This window comes from Panthera leo, chromosome D3 (assembly GCF_018350215.1).
Source record: "Panthera leo isolate Ple1 chromosome D3, P.leo_Ple1_pat1.1, whole genome shotgun sequence".
In the NCBI taxonomy this organism is placed as follows: Eukaryota; Metazoa; Chordata; class Mammalia; order Carnivora; family Felidae; genus Panthera; species Panthera leo.
This window is the reverse complement of record NC_056690.1, coordinates 56,913,422-56,933,847: the sequence shown is the minus strand read 5'-3', so window position 1 is coordinate 56,933,847 and position 20,426 is coordinate 56,913,422. Positions and strand designations below refer to the sequence as shown.

At 44.2% G+C, this 20,426-nt stretch overlaps 1 long non-coding RNA gene across 1 annotated transcript in view; it reads right to left on the bottom strand.

Moving 5' to 3' along the window:
- LOC122202990 overlaps positions 1-20,426 on the bottom strand; it is a 140,965-nt gene that overhangs the window by 26,353 nt on the left and 94,186 nt on the right. The window contains exons 6-7 of the long non-coding RNA XR_006195007.1: positions 19,967-20,141; positions 4,460-4,609 (exon numbers count right to left, since the gene is read on the bottom strand). This is a non-coding gene — a long non-coding RNA (uncharacterized LOC122202990). The remainder of the gene's footprint in view (positions 1-4,459; positions 4,610-19,966; positions 20,142-20,426) is intronic.

Sequence of the window (20,426 nt, the reverse complement as noted above, 5' to 3'; positions counted from 1 at the left end):
AGTGACAGAATTGTTTCACTTTCTGTCCTCACTTTTTTGTGCAGTCCAGGCTCCTCCTCAAATACCCCCAAAGCCCAAATCTACCATAATTCTTTCTAATACCCTCTTATGCAGAAGCCCCCAGTTCCTCATGGTGAGCATGCTCTCCAGTGTGATGAGTAATAAACCCACTAAGTCAACTACAGGTATGTTTCTGGTGGCCTTTGGTCACTTGCTTGTTGTAATGAGCACTTTCAACCTTAACTGCACTTTTTGGACAGACTGGTATATAAGTCAGGACTCTCCAGAGAAACAGACCCAATAGGATATACACATATATGCATATCCCTTGACATATAAAAACAAACATTTATTTACAAATATGACAGATAGATAGATAGATAGATAGATAGATAGATAGATAGATAGACAGATATTATAAAGAACTGGATCACACGATTATAGAAGCTGACAAGTCCCAAGATCTGTAGTCAGCAAGCTGGAGACCCAGAGGACCTGATGGTGGAGGTCCCAGGTCTGAAAGCCAGCAGGCTGGATACCAAGAAGAGCCAATGTTTCAGTTTGAGTCTGAAGGTAGAAGGCTGATGTCCCAGCTCAAGGCAATCATGGGCTGGAGATATTTTTTCCCCTTAGTCACGAGAGGGTCAGCCTTTTTGTTCTATTCAGGCCTTCAACTGATTGGATGATGCCCACCCCCATGGGGGTAGAGCCATCTGTTTTCCTCAGTCTGCTGAGTCAAACATTAATCTCGTCCAAAAACATCCTCACAGAATAATGTTTGACCAAATATCTGGGCATCTCCATGGCTTTGTCAAGCTGACACATAAAATTAGCAATCACACTGGGGTTTAGTATTGGCTACAGCACTAAAGAAAGGCCTGGATATAGCCAGCATGCTGAAGGTGTGGACCAATGAACAAACAGATACTGAAACAGGAAGGACCCAGTGAGACCACTGCAGCCATATGTCTGTTGTCTTTGTGGGAGAGCCCTGAGTTCCTATTTTTGAAAGCCTGTATTAGGAGAAGTTTTTTTGTTTGTTTTTGTTTTTGTTTTTGTTTTTTTTAATGTTTATTTATTTTTGAGAGAGAGACAGAGTGCGAATGGGGGAGGTGCAGAGAGAGAGGGAGACACAGAATCCGAAGCAGGCTCCAGGCTCTGAGCTGTCAGCACAGAGCCGGATGCAGCGCTCGAACTCACGCACCGCGAGACCATGTGAGCTGAAGTTGGACGCTTAACTGGCTGAGCCACCCAGGCTCCCCCAGAGGTGCCTTTGTTAGGGGTTCCTTGCACAGTTCCCACAATGGAAGGAGGCTAAAGAAAGTCAACTGGTGAATCTGGAAGGGAAATGGTTATGACCCAGGAGAGTAGAGATTGTCCAACACGTTGGTGCCACATTCAGGGTGTACGCAGCCCGTATGGTGACAAGGTATAGGTGCCCTGTGGTTGAATATAGTGTTCTGCTGGTCACTGTCTTTAAATTCTTAATAGTTTTTGAACAAAAAGTCAATAGTTTTGGCCCCACATTTTTATTTAGTACTGGGCCCCACAAATGATGTTGCCTGCCCTGAGCACACGGTCTGCAGCCCTAAATGGGAAAACCATGCTAGATGCAGGGAGAGACTGACTTAGGATGGATCCCTGAGCCCCCTCAGTCTGGACGTGGTGCCACCAAAGCACATCGGCCACGTCAGATCAGGCTGCGTTGGCACCTGGCAATTGAGGACCTGTGACTTTCTTTTTCTGCAGTTCAATTATCTCAGTAAATGTGAAAATAGAAATGACAGCCCCACTTCCCCTAAACCTTAACACCTTGTGTGTGGCCTTCATGCTAAAGGTGGAGGAGGAAGACGGAGAAATGTGTTAAGGGTGGGGTGGAGCCAGGAAGTGGTCGGTGGATAGAGACGGTTGGGGAGGCTGGCTCCGGGAAGTCCAAGAGGGGAAATGTGTGGGTTGCTCTGACTTGCCAAAAATTCCATCACAATTTTCCACATCTCCCGTTGTTACATCTGCTTTATACCCGGTGCAAGGCTTCAAGAGGCAGGAAACAGCAACATTCAAGCATTAGTGGAGAAAATTTTAAGTACCTGGATTTAAGCTAGTCAGTGTATTATCTACTTGGTCAGTTTTAATATATATATATTTTTCTGCTTGGCCTCATTACCATATTGCAACAGGATTGTTTTTTACTAGTTTGCACATGTTATCATGGATTTGGTTTTGCACGGTTTTTATGTGAAACTGAATTCTGGGAGCCAACTAACCAACCTGCGTATCTACTTTTGGAACACAACTTGTTTGTAAGCTGGGACCGTGCGTGTTTAAAATTAGCAGAATACTGTATTATTGCGAAGTCCCAAAGATAGTTACAGAGCAAGAATGCCCTAAATATATCTTTGGGAGAATTACAGAGGTAACCAGTCTCCATAAGGGCCACAGTAATTGGCAACACTGACGACGGGGGAAATTTTGGGTACACAGTGGCTTTATGCAGTTTTCATGCTGGCACCAGCTCTGGTGTCTATTTTGACGGCAGGGAAAACCAAGACCTCAGATGGAGATTCCTTGGCTGCTTTAAAGGCGGAGAGTATGAGCGAGTGGAAGGAGTCATCATGCCCCTGTCTTTGGGAAGCCAAGGATACCTCCTTGCTTGGACAGCCCTCTTCTTTACCACTCTGATCTCTGTTTTTATTTGTTTTTGTTTCTACTGGTGTGTCCAGACTAAGGTTTTTTGAAAGTAATCTGTATATAGTTTTTCTTTCTTATATCTTCCCTTTGCCCAGCTTCTTGTCTGAGCTGGGGTCAGCCCTGTCCTTATTTTCCCTTGGGAAGGATGCAGCAGGCAGCTGAGTAGAGTTAGTCTCTCTAAGTCTGATTGACTCTATCTTCCTATGTTCCTAAGCCTATGCTCCTAAGTCAGATCCAGATAGTCTGGAACAAACTCAAAGCAAGAAGGATTTCCCCAGGGTAGACAGGGTCTCCTGGGCCTGGAGAAAGTTGACCTATTTAGTAGGCTGAACCTGCTGGGGCACAAACAGGAAATGGCTTTCTTTTGCCTTCTGTCTTTAAACATACTCAGTTGAATTTCCATTCCTGACTCCTTGCCATCTCAGACTTTTACTTTGAGGGTTGGGAGAATCCAGTGCCATTTAATTTAAAATGTCAAACCCTTCCCAGGGGCACCTGGGTGGCTTAGTTGGTTAAGGTCTGACTCTTGATTTCAACTTGGGTTGTGATCTCAACAGTTTGTGAGTTCGAGCCCCACATTGGGCTCTGCACTGACAGTGCAGGGCCTGCTCGGGATTCTCTCTCTCCCCTCTCTCTCTGCCTCTATCCCACTTGTTCTCTCTCTCTCTCTCTCTCTCTCTCTCTAAATAAATAAATAAATAAACTTTAAAAAACTTAAAAAATAAGGGGTGCCTGGGTGGCTCAGTCAGTTAAGCATCTGACTTTGGCTCATGATCTTCTGGTTCACGAGGTTGAGCCCCATGTCCTGCTCTGTGCTGACAGCTCAGAGCCTGGAGCCTGCTTCAGATTCTGTGTCTCCCTCTCTCTCTGGTCCTCCCCCATTCATGTTCTGTCTCTCTTTCTCAACAATAAATAAATATTAAAACAAAATTTGAAAGAAATAAACAAATAAATAAATAAAACTTAAAAAAAATGTCAACTCCTCTCCAGATTTAATCCTAAATCTCTCCCCTCCTCCAAAGGAAGCATGTTAAGGAGGGAGGGAGGAAAGGGTGTGGCTACTTTCTTCTTTGCTCTACCCCCTTGTCCTCCCCACCAGTCTGCCCCAGAGGCAAGGAAAGGCCACCTCCCTGGAGTCACTGCAGTAGTTCTCAGTGAGCTCTCCCTCTCTCATCTGGGTGTGGACAGAATGTGTAGGACTGCTTTAGCCTTCTCTTAGTTCGATGCCCTGAGGATGAGAATGTGGAAGGGAAGGCGGGAGACATGGAGGGAGATGCACACACACAGGGCTCCCTGTGGGGGCCTGAAAGCAGAGAAACTTGCTTCAAGCTGCTTGGTATCCTGCGCCCTCTGGAGATGAGGCTGTGCTCTAAAAATGTCCTTAGGAGAATTACAGAAGTATCCAATCTCCTCCGGGTTTGAGCCCTTTCTCTGAGAGGCAGAACTGGCACCAGGAGGCCACAAACCAGACCTGGTTGTAGAACCGATGCCTTGTTGAGTGTGGTGCTGTAAACAATTTGAACGTCATTCTGGTTCGTGGTCAACCCAGTGCTCTTTAGAGTCTGGCCCTAGAGGGACCCACTCATGTCCACTCACTGGATTCCAGATGCCTGGAGCCAATGATCCAGCTTGGAAACCCGGACCACGGGCTGTCTTGACCCACATGTCCACTCCCTGAGGCGCCCTTGGAATAGATGCTGCAAAGAAGCCCAGTCCCGAAGAGGCCATTTGAGGGCAGAGGACAAGAGCTGGTTCCCCACCACTTACATACCCTGGTGCTTTGTAGGCTGGGAAGGAGGAGGACATTCCAGCAGGGAGAGCTCATGTTCTTCGCCAGCCAGGAAGATTTGGGGCTAGGAGCCAGCAATTAATTTATCGCTTAAAAAAAAATCAAGTGGCTTTTCTTTGAGTAGTTGAGTTGCTGAGAGAAAAAAAATTAAAAGGTCAAAGTAAGAGTTTATCAAGTTATCTTTTTTCTCATATCATCTCTCATCCATCCTTTCAAACATCTATTTTTGTGGTCATCGTCACCATTATTGACAGTCACTGTTTTTAGCTAATGGATTTGTTTATCGATTCCTTAAAACCAGGCATCCGCCACCTGCCTGTGATAGGGACTTAGGGCAAAACCAAACAAAGCATCAAAAAACAAAAATGAAAAGTTAAAAAGCCTCTCTGTCCTGGATGCCTCCAAAGCCAGAGGGAAGAAAACATATGACTCTCAGAAGCACACTCACCTTGGCCACAAGCATACATGTCCTAAATCCTGGCTACTCTACTTCTTGAATTAGAGGTTATTTATTGACTAGCACCTCACTGTGATAGGGATGAACTGGTCCAGTGGCCACTAACCCTGCACCCCCAACTTCCCATCAAAGGGAGATTGGGGATGGAGAGCACTGAATCAGAACTACAGCCACCCTGCCTGGACAACAGACAGAGACACTGCTAAAGGCTGATTGTATGTGTATTTGTATATGCGTGTGGGTATGTGAGTGTGGATGTATGTGTCTGTGTTATGTATGCAAAGGTGTATGAGTAAGTATGTGCATGTTATGTGTAATGTGTGTGCATATGTGTATGAATATATGTGTGATACATGGATATAGGTACGCACGTATTTTGTGCATGGATGTGTATGTGTGCATGCATTGTGTGTGTGTGTGTGTGTGTGTGTGTGTGTGTGAAAGATATGATGACCTGCCTCGGGAAGAGGTGTGTGGTGGAGAGCTAAATGCTTCTCAGTCCTGTGTCACAAAAATGCAGCCTGGAGCAAAGCTGTGGAGGCATTCTGGCCAATAGAGAAGACTGGACCACACCAATAGTGAACAGTGGAACCACACCAAGAGGGAAGACAGGAATCACACCAATAGTGAAGTCTGGAACCACACCAACAGCAGCAACGTTTTCTCTTTTTCTGTGGCATTAGACCTGGTGACTTCTGAGAACATGATTACTTCTCTCTACGCAGCGGGTGTCCTTGAGGGGCCAACATCATCTCCCAGTGCTCCTGGAGGGCCCCTGAGTCCGAGCACTCTGTAGTCCATAAAGCACAGCAGGGAACCTGGGTGGGAAACCCTGGCTGAGAGGGGCTGCCTGCCCAAGAGGTCTGGTGGAGGATCTGCTGTGCAAGGGGCCATGAACCCAGGGCAGGGAGAGAGGGGTCAGAAAGCATTTGTAGGCCTCAAAAGGCTGCCACCCGATGGGGCAAAGGAACACTGGGGCTGCCGGAACCGTCAACTTTGCTCCCCGTTCACTGTCTGAAACCGCCTGACTCATAAGTCACTTGGACACAATAACACCTGCCATAATGCTGTGGGGGAGGGGCCCTCCCAAATTCAGTGTAAAACACAGGGTCGGGTTACAAGGAATAATCAAGTGGTCTGAGTAGCCTGTGCAGACAACTCACAGGTGAACCCGCCCGGATTTATACACCGCCCGGATTTATGCACCCAGGGTGCATTCCTGGGTTGAAGGAAGGGCTAACATTTCTGACACCCTGGCCCGGTGGTGGCCTGGGAGGGGCAGAGAGCTCAGTTCCTCACAGGGACTTCTGTGGGATCACCACAATTTCCTGTAGGAGCCCCGGAGCTGCCCCAGAGTCTCTGTCTCTGAGAAACAGTAAGATTCTACTTTGTGTTTGCTCCCTCAACACATCACTCATGAGGAGTGAGAAAGGAGCTTACATCCTCACAGAGACCGTTTTCCCTCCATGAGACAAAACAGATAAGGCATCTGATTTCTGAAAGGCATATCACAGTATGGGCCGTGAGAGCGATGAGTCAGCCTGCTATCATGGGGCAGTCCTGCTTCATAATTTGGTGACTTCGGTCAGGTGAAGTGACCTGTGGGCAGGCCTGTGTGAGTCATTAGTGGTGTCCCCTGCATGTCCTCTTCCAAGCAAGAGGCTGTCTGCTTGCCTTTGTAGCCTGCAGGGACATCATGAAATTAAGGAGCCCAAAGCATAGCAGGTCCAGTAAGGGGGGTGTGTGAGAGGGGGAGAGACACCAAAAAATGGAGAGAGGATGGATGAAAATGGACGTGACATGTTGGGCACAGGTCCTGGCATGTAGGATATGCTAAGGACATTGAATGCCTGAGGACTTTTTCTTTTACGTTTATTTATTATGGGGGGGGGGGGGAGAAAGAGAGAGAGAGAGAGAGAGAGAGAGAGAGAGAGAGAGAGAGAATGCCATTCAGGCTCTGTCCTACACTGTCAGAGTGGAGCCTGACACGGGGCTCTAACCCACAAACAGTGAAATCACGACCTGAGATGAAATCAAGAGCTGGGCACTCAACTGACCGAGCCACCTAGGCACCCCAAATGCCTGAGGACTTTTGTAGGTTTGGTTTTCAGGCTAAACTTTGGCCTTCCCCAAACGTCAACTGGCTGAGCAAAGTGAAATGAATTTGTTTATACTGGTGCCATATAATCACAACTCCGGGCACCTGCGTGGCTCAGTCAATTAAGCATCTGACTCCTGATTTCAGTTCAGGTCATGATCTCACGGTTCATGAGTTTGAGCCCTCAGTTGGACTCTGTGCTGACAGCTTGGAGCCTGCTTGGGATTCTCTCTTTTCTTCTCTCTCTCCCCCTCTCCCACTTGCTCTCTCTCTCTCAAAATAAATAAAAATTTAAAAAAAAACCACTTTGTTTAAAAAAAAATCACAACTCAACTTCCTCTTACCCTTCCTGGAGAAAGAGGGAAAGAGTTTGATTCTTAAACTCTCAAACTAAAAGAGTTTGATTTTTAAAATTCCCACTCCAAATTTGATTCAATTTAAAAGACATTTCAAAACAACTTTGACAGTATTTACTCCTTTTGTAATAATTTTACAACCTTAAGACTTTAATTAAAAGACCCTGAACAGCCAAAGCAATCTTGATAAAGAAAAAACAAAGTTGGAGGCATCACACTTCTTGATTTCAAACTCTATGATAAAGCTACAGTAATCAAAACTGCATGATATTGCCAAAAAAAATCCCCAGGTCTATAGATCAATGGAACAGAATAGACAGCCCAGAAATTAAAACCCATGCATATATGGTGAGTAAATTTATGACATAGGAGGCAAGAATACACAGTGGGGAAAGGACAGTCTCTTCAACAAATGGGGTTGGGAAAACTGGGTAGCCACATGCAAAAGAATAATATTTGACCTCTGTCTTACACCATACCCCAAAATAAACTCAAAATGAATGAAAGATTTGAGCATAAGACCTGAAGTAATCAAACTCCTAGAAGAAAATATAGGTGATATGCTCCTTGACATTGGTCTTGGCAATGATTTTCTGGATTTGACAGCAAAAGCAAAGGTAATAGAAGCAAAAAAATAAACAAGTGGGACCACATCAAACTAAAAAGCTTCTGAACAGTAAAGGAAACTATCAACAAAATGGACATTGAGAGCTTATTTGGAGGTTCTAGGGAAGCAGGGAAGCACAGCTACTCATATACCCTTGACCCAAGAATGACCCTCCTCTATCAAGGAAGTCTGTCCACTTCAGGAGGGATACACATGGAGTAGTGAGGGAGGAAGGGAACATCCGCCCAGCTGACCAGATCAGTCAAATTAACCCTGGTGACCAATGTCACTGGGTGACAGATGTCACAGCCAGATTGCCCTCACACCCATATCAACAAAACAAAAAGGTAACCTACAGAGTGGGAGGAAATATTTGTAAATCATATATCTGATAAAGGGTTAATACCCAAAAAATGTATAGAACTCATGTAACATACAATCTAATTAAAAATGGGTAGAGGATCTCAATAGACATTTTTCCAAAGAAGACATACAGATGGAAAATAGGTATATGAAAAGGTGTTCAGCATCACTAATCAGGGAAATTCAAATCAAAACCACAATGAGACATCAGCTTACACCTGTCAGAATGGCTCTTATTAAAAAACAAGAAAAAACAAATGTTGTGGAGCATATGGAGAAAAGGGAACCTTTGTGCACTATCAGTGGGAATATAAATTGGTGCAGCCACTATGGAAAACAGATGCGGCGCCTGGGTGGCTCAGTCGGTTAAGCGTCCCACTTTGGCTCCGGTCATGATCTCACAGTTTGTGAGTTCGAGCCCTGCGTCAGGCACTGTGCTGACAGCTCGGAGCCTGGAGCCTGCTTTGGATTCTGTGTCTCCTTCTCTCTCTGCCCCTTCCCAACCTGTGCTCTGTCTCTCTATGTGTCTCAAAAAATAAATAAATGTAAAAAATTTTTTCTTTAAATAAAAAAAATAATTAAAAATTAAAAATAGAACTATCATATGATCCAGCAATTCCACTTCTGGATATTTATCTGAAGAAAACAAAAACACTGTCATGAAAAGATATATGCACCCCCATATTTATTGTAGCATTATTTACAATAGTCTACATATGGAAACAATCCACCTATCAATGGATTAATGGGAAAAGTAAATGTGGTGTATGCACACACATACGTACACTCACACATACAGGAATATTATTCAGTCATATAAAAGAAGGAAATTCTGCCATTTTCATCAACATGGATGGACCTTGAAGACATCATGCCAAGTGAAATAAGTCAGACAGAGAAAAGCAAATACCATATGATATCACTTGTTGAATCTAAAAACAAAACAAGACAAAACAAAACCCAAAAAATTGAGCTTATGGATTCAGAGAACAGATGAGTGTTGCCAGAAGCAGAGGGTGGGAGATAGACAAAATGGGTAAAGGGGGTCAAAAGATACAAAGTTCCAGTTATCAAATAAGCCATGGGGATGTAACGTACAACATGATGACTATAGTTAATAATACTGTATTGCATGTTTGCAATTGCTAAGAGAATAGATCGTAAAAGTTCTTATTACAATTGGGGCGCCTGGGTGGCTCAGTCGGTTAAGCGTCCCACTTCAGCTCAGGTCATGATCTCACAGTCCATGAGTTACAGCTCCGTGTCAGGCTCTGTGCTGACGGCTCAGGGCCTGGAGCCTGCTTTGGATTCTGTGTCTCCCTCCCTCTCTGCCCCTCCCCTACTCATGCTCTGTCTCTCTCTGTCTCAAAAATAAATAAAAACATTAAAAAAAAAGTTCTTATCACAAGAAAAAGTTTTATAACTATACATGGTGACAGATGTTAACTAGACTCATTGGAGGAACCATTTCATATTACATCCAAATATCGAGTCATTTTTTGTACGCTTAAAGCTAATGTTATATGCAATTGTACCTCAAAAAAAAAAAATAGGAAACAGAAAAAATACTTTAATCAACTCCAATACAGGATTTGCAGTTATAGGATACTGATTTATGATAATTATGGAATCATTGAATTTAAATGATATATTTGAGATACAACTGCCTTGAGTGGAAATCAAAGGAGTTTTCAACTGTGCCTCCTTTGAGCTAGTTGGTCTCCTTTTTCTTTTTCTTTTCTTTTTTTTTGGGGGGGGGTTAGCTTTTTTAAGTTTATTTTGTGAGAGACAGGGGGCATGAGTGGGGGAGGGACAGAGAAAGAGGGAGAGAGATTCCCAAGCAGGCCCCATACTGTCAGCTCAGAGCCCCGCGCAGAGCTTGAACTCACTAACCATGAAATCATGATCAGAGCAGAAACCAAGAGTCGGACAGTTAACCGAATGAGCCACCCAGATGCCCCACTTGCTGTCCTTTGTTACGAGATTGGTTCAAGGAGCCTACACCCAAAAGTGGTGTGGCAGTTCTTCAGTCTGTCATCGGTTCTAAATGGGGATCTCACGTACTTTTCAAAGTCTATCAGCAGGAAATAGACAGGGACAGTTTAGAGAGGTGTGGAAATCACGAGGAGGAGTGTGGCTCCCAGGACTGTTATGGAAACCTGGAAGAAGAAGAGAAGAGGTATAGAGATGGCTTCCTCGAGAAGAACTGGATCCTCTGGTTGAGAGCTACAGCTTACTCAAAGTGACCTTGCCCAGAGGGAGCTAGTGGAATAAATCCCCTGACCCCACTCTTCCTGACCCACCTCCTGCTGAGGCTCCCCATCAGCTGAACCCACCTGAGCCCAGAGGAGGAAAGAGAATTTGGTGTGTCCATCTGGGTCAGCCCTCGGGTAGAAAGCAGGAGGAAGCGCAGAAGATAGATCTGGAAGGTCATTTGCGAGAGGAAGATTTTCCAATTTTAGATAGGTATCTTTGGAATAGAGAAGTCAATGACCTCTCTTCAGGTGTGTAAAATAGAAAGGAAATGACATCTAAAGAAGAATTAAAACCCAAATGTATGGTAAATGGAAGAGTTGTAAAAATGTAACATTGGACTTCTAAGGCTAAAGTGTTATTTTATCCCCAAATAGTTTTTAATGTAATAGAAACAAAAATATAATCACATAAAATTCACATCATCATGTCAGTTAAGCTGCCCTATGATCTGGGTACACACTGCAGGGGGCTGTGTGTGAGCTAAGTGCCTCTGACACTCAGGATGAGGGAAGGTCAAGACAACTGCTGACTAGTACTCAGTACTAGTACTAGTACTTAGGCTAATGGTTGTTCTGCAGATATTAGATAAGAAGGAGAAACTTTGAAGGAACATGGTTGAGCCAGCTTTCTCGGGGGCAAGAAGTGAAAACATGGAGTCTTCCTCAGTGCCTCACTAGGGTGGGGCTCTGTGACTAGGAAAGTTTCTGAGACTTGCTTGCCCTTTTGACACCTGTTGGTCAAGACTTCCAGTGACCTAATGCTGAGCCAGCCCAAGTTATGGCTACAACCAAAGGGTAAAGAAGGTAACAGGGAAAAAACAGGAAAGGGAAGAGAAACCAAATAGCCAGGAGACCTGGGCCAAAGCAGAACCATGAGCAGATGAAAAGAGACAACAAGATTATCTACACGGAGAAACAGGGGCCAGAAAAATGGGGAAGTGGAAAACAGGGAGATGATATTTTGAGACTGTGGGTTTGGATGGTAAGCGTGTTTATTTTAACAACTGCTGATAGGTTGGGTTTTGCCATTAGAACAAATGCTCGCTGCCCTTTGAAATACTGATCAACTCTCCAATGATAGAAATGACTTTCAACTCACTTTTTTAAAGCTTATTTATTTATTTGACAGAGAGAGAGAGTGAGCAGAAGAAGGACAGAGAGAGAAGGAGAGAGGGACCCAAGCAGGCTCTGTGCAATCAGCACAGAGCCCAATGTGGGACTCGATCTCGGTTGGTGAGAGTTTGATTTCACAGTTCAAAATCAAGGTGTCAGACACTTAACCGGCTGAGCCACCCAGGCACCCCTCAACTCACTATTTTTGAAATGAAAATATATTTTACTAATGAATTCTAAAGATTTTTTAAAATAAGGGGTGCCTGGGTGGCTCAGTTGGTTAAGCATCTGACTTCGGCCAGGTCATGATCTCCTGGTTCGTGAGTTCTAGCCCCACGTCGGGCTCTGTGCTGACAGTTCAGAGCCTGAAGCCTGCTTCGGATTCTGTGTCTCCTTCTCTCTCTGCCCCTCATGCTCTCTCTCTCTCTCAAAAATAAAAACATTTAAAAAATATTTAAAAATGTGATGAAGCAAATAAAGGTATGGTTTTAGAAATAACCCTCAAACCTTTAATTCTGCTTGAGAGTGGAAGTGAATAGTATTCACTTGAAAATGTGTCTGAATTGGACCCTGGTGGATTTCCAGGCCAAGATCATGGGGGCCCAAGGAGTGAGTAGTGAGACCAAGCACAGATGAAGAACGACAGTGTCAGGGCTGGAAAGATGGGCCTTGTACCGTGTAAACAGAAGACTTTCTCTCTTCACTTCATGGAAGAGTGTAATGAATGTAGGCAAAGATGCTTCAGGTGTAGGAGATACTATCTTTTGTCATATTGCATTTAGAGTTTTTATTAAAAAATCAGTTCAGTTATCTTGCCAACAGGAAACCCAAGGAACATTTAGCAGGTAAGCAGATCTGAACTGTAACACAGGCAATGATTTATGAGAGAAAACTGTACATGAGAAGATGTTCTTCCTGGTATTTGTTTTCTAAGGGAGTGGTTGTTGAATGAGCAGGCATTGTGAAATTAGAAATTCTTATGCCATATGCTACAATGTCTAGCCTCAAATCAGTCAACCTCGTATCAGGTGTTCTGAGGCAATATAAGACAAGCAGTTTATAATCTAGTTAGAGAGCAATATGGAGGAATCGATGAGAAAATAACACAAGGCAGGATTTAACAAAAGACTTAATTGTGTAGTTCTGGCTGTTGGCGTGACAAGAATTCAGAGAAAGTCCCGTGTGGTGTTGACAGGTTCTCAAGGAATTTGGGAAAGATGCCAGCTGGGCCTGGAAGGATGGAGAGAATGGGAGCACTGCAAGAGAGAGAATATGCCATTTGGGGGGTGGGGGCAGTGGGACCATGGGCACAGAGGAAGGAGTACAAACCAAATATACTGAGCACAGGGCTGACTGAGGGTTGTGAGTGAGGGGGCCGAGGGGTCAGTGTCTGGGATCTGAAAACATCATTTAGCCGTCTGGAATAGTTAGTACTAATTCTCAAAAACCATTGGTTTCTGAAATATTTGGGTCACATGAGAAAGAAGCTCTTTGTGAATTCAGGCCCATGAGGTACCACCTGAGAATCATTCAGATGCCAGCTCCATTCTTCCTGGAAGCTAGTGGGGATGTTTAACAATAATGACACTATCTCCCACTGATGAGGATGTTGATGCTAATAATAGCAATTGGGATTGGCAATTGTTGACATATCTTGGATTATAATTTAAAAAAAAATCACAACCAAGGAGCTTTCAAATAGCCACAGATAGCTTCTTCCCTGGTGAATTCATCAAAATATTTGTGGAAGAAATAATACACAAGGTCTTCCAGAAAACTGAAGTGAAGGGAATATTCTAAACCCAATCTATGAGGTCAGCATTACCCTAATACCAAAACCAGGAAAGCACACAAGAAAAGAAACTACAGACTAATATCTCTCATGAGCATAGATGTAAAAATTCTTAACAACATTTAGCAAATTGAATCAAACAATATACTGAAAGGAATTACATCATGACCAAGTGGAATTTAACCCAAGAATTCAGGGTTGATTTAACATTCAAAAACCACTCAACCAGTGTGGCTCGGTCAGTTAATTGTCCACTCTTGATTTTGGCTCAGGCCACAATTTCACGGTTTGTGAGTTGGAGCCTGACAGCGCAGAATCTGCTTGGGTTTCTCTCTCCCTCTCTCTCTGCCCCTCTCCCATATGCTCACGCTCTCTCTCTTTCTCTCTCTCAAAATAAACAAAAAAACATTTTAAAAAACCCACTCAATCGTTATCCATATCAACAGACTAAAAAGAAAAACTGTGTGATAGCCTTAATAGACACAGAACAAGCATTTGATAAAAACCTAACCTCTCTATTCCTGACTAAAAACTCTCAGCAAAGTAAAAACAGAAGGAAACTTCCTCAATGTGATAAATGGCATCCATGAAAAACCCACAGCTGACATCACACTTGAATGGTTGATGATCAATGCTCTCCCCCTATGGTCAGGAATAGACAAGGAAGTCTGCTCTCATTCCTCTATTCAACTTTGCGCTGGAGACAATGGGGAACTGCAGTGGTTTGTTCCAACCACCACTTGGTTTGCCCAATTCTCCTGAATCCCTCGCATGGTTTTGAGAAGCTGTGTCACTTCTAAACATCTGCCAGTTTGTGCCCTTTGTGGGGGGGGTGGAGTTGGACTAAGGTGTGGATCTTGGGAGCTTTAACTACAAAAACAACAAAGAATTAAAGAGTGTTTTGATACTCTTTAATTGTGGTTTTCAAAATCCAGGAAGAGGGACACCTGAGTGACTCAGTCGATTAAGTGTCTGACTTCGGCTCAGGTCATGATCTCTCAGTTCGTGAGTTCGAGCCTCACGTTGGGCTCTGTGCTGACAGCTCAGAGCCTGGAGCCTGCTGCAGATTCTGTGTCTCCCTCTGCCTGCCCCTTGGCCGTTTGCACTCTGTCTCTTACATTGTCTCAAAAATAAACAAATTTGTTTTTTTTTTTAATTTTATATAAATTTTTATAAATTTAAATTTATATTTTTATTTTAAATAAATTTTTTTTTTTAAAAATCCAGGAAGAATGAACAGATGGTAATTGCCTTAGCTCCTGTTATCATCAGTAACCATAGGCCTAGTGGCCCCACATCTGAACCCCTTCCAGGGTGTGGGACCCCCTTCTCTCTAGCCGAAAATGCCAGATCCTCATTCTCCAAGTCTTCTTTGCTGCTAGGGCCTGAGTACGGACTACGGGCTTCATCCCCCGCAATGGCCCCAGCCCATATTTGACACAGGAGGGCATTGCAGACAGGAGGCTGGCAGAGGAGGCCGTAGCTACCTACCTTGCCCAGCCATAGAGGAGATAGGTGTGTGTGCTACTGAGCAGTGAACTGGCTTGCCTGCAGTGACCTAGGCACTGCCTTGTCCTTGGTTCCTTCTGGATTTTGACTGTTCTGCCAGCTCAGCCTTACTACCTGAGTGGAATAACTCCACTCTGTGGCAAGAACTCTTCTTGCAAATTTCTCTCCATCATACAGTGTCCTTGCTCTAATTCAATCCCTTCACTTGAAGCAGTGTGTCTACGGCACACATGTGTAAGTTTTTTGTTTAGCATTCATCCAGAGTTGGTACTGGACCTGGCACAGGAAGATGCCAGAAAGTATATGAACGAAGCATTTCTCATAAAAATAGCAATGTGGGTACGTGTGTATGAACACCATGAAAGATTATATATTCATTTTTAAGTGGTATAGGTCCCATCTCAATTCATGGAATTTCATAAAATGAGCCAAGACTTTTACAGATGAAAGTGCTGTTAAAATCAGCACTGCTTCAGAAATGAGGACTTTCGAGGTCCAGAACGACTGCATGCTTCACCTGAATTTCACTTAGTATGATTGCTACCATGCTCCACTGCCTCCCCCTTTGCTAAGGGCATTTATTTGACAAACATAGTTATACTATGAAAAGTTTTCAATAGAAAAATTCCTTGATCATTTGAAATAATTAGAATTCTCATTTGCTGCTCATGGGAAAGGAAATTGTTACAAAGATTATTTGCAGTATCTACTAAACCATATCATATCCTATGACCCAGAAATTCCATTCCTGGTATAATCCAACAGAGATGTGTACATGTGTGCACCAATATGTACAATGTTCATGGAAACTTAATTCAATAGAGCCAAAAGGCCCTGGGAACAACCTAGATGTTCAGCAGCAGAGTGAATACATGTGGTACATTCTCACAATGGGAAACTATACAGCATTGAAAACGGACCACTGCTATAGGACACAAAATGAATGTCACCAAAGAAGAGAGACACAACAGAAATACAATGTGCATGATTGCATTTGCAAAAACTTCAGGATGAATCTCTGGTGTTAGAAGCCACAACAGTGGTAACTTTTGGGGAGTAGAAGGGGTTGGCCATGGGCATAAAACAGGGGCTTTTAAGTGCCAATCATGGTCTGTCTTTTGACCTGGATTATTAATATGTTTACTTTGTAAAAATTCATCTGACTGTACACTTATGATTCTTATACTTTCTTGTATGTGTGTTAAGCTTTAATAAAATATTTTAAAAATCTCTGAAAACTTAGGTAAACAAGGACAGTTAATTTATTTTACAGATAAGGAAACTGAGGCCAAAAAGTTATAACACATAAAGATGAAGTCCTTAATCAGTCAAACTGAAGTTCCCAAAGTCCACACACTGAAGCATGTGCCTTTGGTCCATGGATGCCCACTCTGGCCCCACCAGGGCCTTATTCCCAGGTATCTGTAATGATTTTAGACATACTTCTTTTTTTATAGATTTTTAAAAATGTTTACTGATTTTTGAGAGAGAGGAAAAAAAAAAAAGTGTGAGTGGGGGAGGGGCAGAGAGAGAGGGAGAAAGAGAATCCCAAGCAGACTCTTGGGATTCTCAGCAGAGAGCTCGATGGAGGGGCTAGAACTCACCAACCATGACTTCACAACCTGAGCCAAAGTTGAATACTTAACTGACTAAGCCATCCAGGCACCCCAATTTTAGACATACTTCTCATACCTTTGGGGATCCATCACTTTAGTCCACAACATATTAGAAACAAAAAAAATCTTCCAAATATATGGATGTGCTGAAAGAGATGTCTAAACCAACTCTGTAATGGCAGAAATGAAAATCAGAAGGCCAGAACTCAAACTGCATATTGGTGTGGGGCCACTTAGTACAGGGAAAATGCCTTATCCACCAGTTATAACTCATGAGAACTTGCTTGTGTTAGAGCAAAGTACAAATGTTTAGACGTTTAATTCTTTGACAATTCCCAATCCTTGTGAAAAGTTCAGATTCTTCCTGCAAGTAGGTGGAACCAAATAGAACATTTCAGAAAAGAGCTCCACAAGAGTCTCAGGGGGTTGCTAAGGCAAGAGGCCAGAAGTCACTCTGTACACAGGTCCAGGGATTGGGCTCAAAGGAGCTGAGGTAGGAACGAAGCCAGGCTGGGGTGGGGGGCTGCCCTCCAAGAGCAGGATGGAGGGCAGGGCAGCTGGGCGTGGTCACAACCCGACCAAGTCCCAGTGAGAGTTAAAGGAAGGACAGAGATCAGTCATAGTGCATCCTAAGTAGTTTGAGACTTTATAGAATGAACGGTTTTCTAAAACACTGAGAGCACAATCATGTGTTCCATTTCTTGCTCTTTGGAACAATGGCAGGTGGAAGCCTCATCAGCAAGCCTGGTTTCCCCGGACAAGGCAGGGAGTGGGGGCTTATGTACAAAAATTATTTGCAGTATCTACTAAACCGTATCCCAGGGAAGAAGGTGGCTGACACTATCCTTTTGTTCAGATTACGTCTCCCTCACTCGGCTGGCTCTTCTGGCCCTGCCCCCTGTCCCCAGGGCTGAGGCAGTCTCTAGGAGCTGGACTGGTTGATTCACTTGCCCTGTCTTGTGAGAACACAGAGGACGCAGAGTGAGGGGTGCCTTGGAAGAAGACCCAGCTTCTCAGAGTCTTATGAGGATTTCTTTCTGAGCTTAGAAAATGAACATCTCTGAGCTTCCATACCATCTCTGTTTTATTCCACAAGCAACTGTCCCCAGAGGTTTTGGACTGACTTTTTCCAGTACTTTCTCAAAGTGCAAGTACAGCTAGTGGAAACAAAATGTCACATGTGAATAAAAACAAAAATCAACAACATAGCCCAGAGTTAGGAACCATGTGCTACAGGGCTTTTGGGGTGGGGGGGTGCGGATAGAAGCAGGCAGACAATTTAAGAAGGCAGGTGTTGTTACAGCGTGGGGATTAGCAAATTTGAGGTTTAGGGAGAGCAAAATAGGGAGGGAATCTCAGAGATGGGAGAATTATAGTAATTATAATTATTTTCTTTCTCTCTGGTATGCACAGAGTAAAATAATAATTCATTTTAAGTAATGGGTGGGTCCTCTGGTAAGAGAGGAGGGAGGGACCAGAGCTCTGAGAGGGGAATGTTCACCAGGGTTGGTTACAGGGATGAGGAAAATACTATCCTGGGAGCATGATCCTGGGACTCAGAATTAAAGGTAAACACCCCACTGTTTAAGAAAACCTTTGTCAGCCTTTTGGGGCCATATTTGTAACGTTAAATTAGTGTTTACATAACAGGCGTAGATTTAAGAAGTAATTCCAGCCACTATAAGCACTGTTCAAACTATTTTCCCTCATTCAGACTTTGCACAGCGATATTAACTGCTGAGGTCAAACTTCAAGGGAGATGGCTTGAGCCTCCGTCCACCAGGTGTGGCTGTGCAAGAGGCACCAAACCTGACTCGAGGGCTTGCCATTCACATGGGGGTGACATAAAAAGTGCATTGTGGAGTTGGGCTGTACCCTACCTGCCCAAGTGTATGTGGGCAGCTGTGGCAGGCCTTTGGCACTGCCTGGAAGTTTCTTGCAGGTTCCTTCTCAGCCCTTTCTCATGATACTGTTAAACACTGGCTTTTCCAAAGTTTCCTAAGAGTTGTCACTTCACCTAGAAGGTGACACTACCTTCCCTTCACTGAGAAAACCCAGCCTAAGAGATGGAAATCACAATAACTTCCTGCTACTTAATCCAAAACTGTATCTCTACCTCACCTGCCTTTCCCTGTTCCTCCCCCCTTCAGCTTCCCCTGAAGCTCTTCACTCATGCTCATTATCTGATGCCTTCTTAGGAGTAGGACCTCAGTAATAGGGGAGTCCCTTGGACCACACTTGTGGTCAGGGTCTTCTGCACTGAACAAGGAGTCTATGGAGATAGGGATATGTGTCCACCTGGGTCCATGCCACCTCTCTTGTAGCACATGCTCTGGGTACTGGGGACCCCAGAATCTCCTGTCCAGATGGCCCTGTGGGCCTTTCCCCTAGGTCCAAGTATAGACCCCCAGCCGGAGGCATGGTAAGGAGGAAGTTGTTCATGAGGTAGGGCAGAAGACAGATGAAGTTGAGTATTTGGGTTTCCACATGTGTGCACATTTTGCCTCACAATGTCCAGTGCAGCAAGGGGTGAAAAGGAGCAGGTTAAAGGCTCTCCCCAGGCTACCATGTCTGGGGCAGAACTCTAAGGGATCTGAGAATACTAAATCCAACTCTGGCCTTCTGAGTTATGAAGGCATGTTTGCCAAGATAGAGGGTTGAATGTATTTTGTTTTACACTATAGTACTTGATTTGTACATTTAAATCTCAAGACATATGGTATGGAGGCTTTCATGTGTATTCTTGCCCTGGACCCTGCAAAGGTTAGGGTCAGGCTTATTTTCAATCACATTTTTTCCTGCTTTCCATGCATCTGTCAGGGGAAAAATAAGCAAACAACTGTGTGAACAAAGCTCCCTCCCTCTCAGCCCCCATTGCCTGGCTCTCTCCTTCTACACAATGATTGTTTAAATAATGAGGCACTCAGCAGATCATCCCTGCGGGTCTGCAGTGCTTGCAAAACAGTGACGAAGAAGAAACTGTCTCTGCCCAAATGTGGTACAACCCACAGGCATTTACCACACTGTGTAGTAAGATCTGTGATGGAGGAAACCAGTTGCTGTGAATGCCTCCTTATCTGACATCTCTCTTGGCTTAAAGAGTGGAAACAGAGATTAGAGAAGGCTCCTGATAGATGGAACAACAGGGAGAAGTTCACCTCCCACCCAGTCCACGTGAACCCTGCTCTCACACTCTGGAGAGGACGACAGTGACCTCTGAGGGGCTCCAGCACCTTCTCATGGCAGTGGGTTTCTCTGGGGCCACACATCCCCACAGTTCAGAAATGCACTGCACACTCTACTGCCTGTTGTGGTGGCTGTACCTTGGGGAAGTTGAGGGTCTTGACTGTAGCTTCAAGGTTTCATCACATCACCAAGGAGTCCCCGCATCAACTGGAGCAGTGAGCAGTGACCATCACACTTCACACAAGTTCCCAAGAGAAGATGGGCAGTGAGTCTTCTGTCCAGTAGTGTGATTCCAGATATCCATTGTGTTTCCTGAGATTTTTCGAGATGGTAACATGGGTGCATCAAATGAAACGGGATAGCTTAACAAGTATATTATGCATTTTGAATCATTAAGTATTAACTGGGATCAAGACTCTGGCTGAGGCTGCTTCCCTGCCAGGCCCCAATGAGGGCATCAACGCTCCGGTGGGGGCTCCAGCAGCTTTTGCCGAAGGAAGTGTAGCACTGGTGAAGGACACAGGAGCGGCAGGTCTCAGCAAGGATGCTGGAGAGGAAATACACGAGGGCTCATATTGCAGCAGAGATGAGACGTGC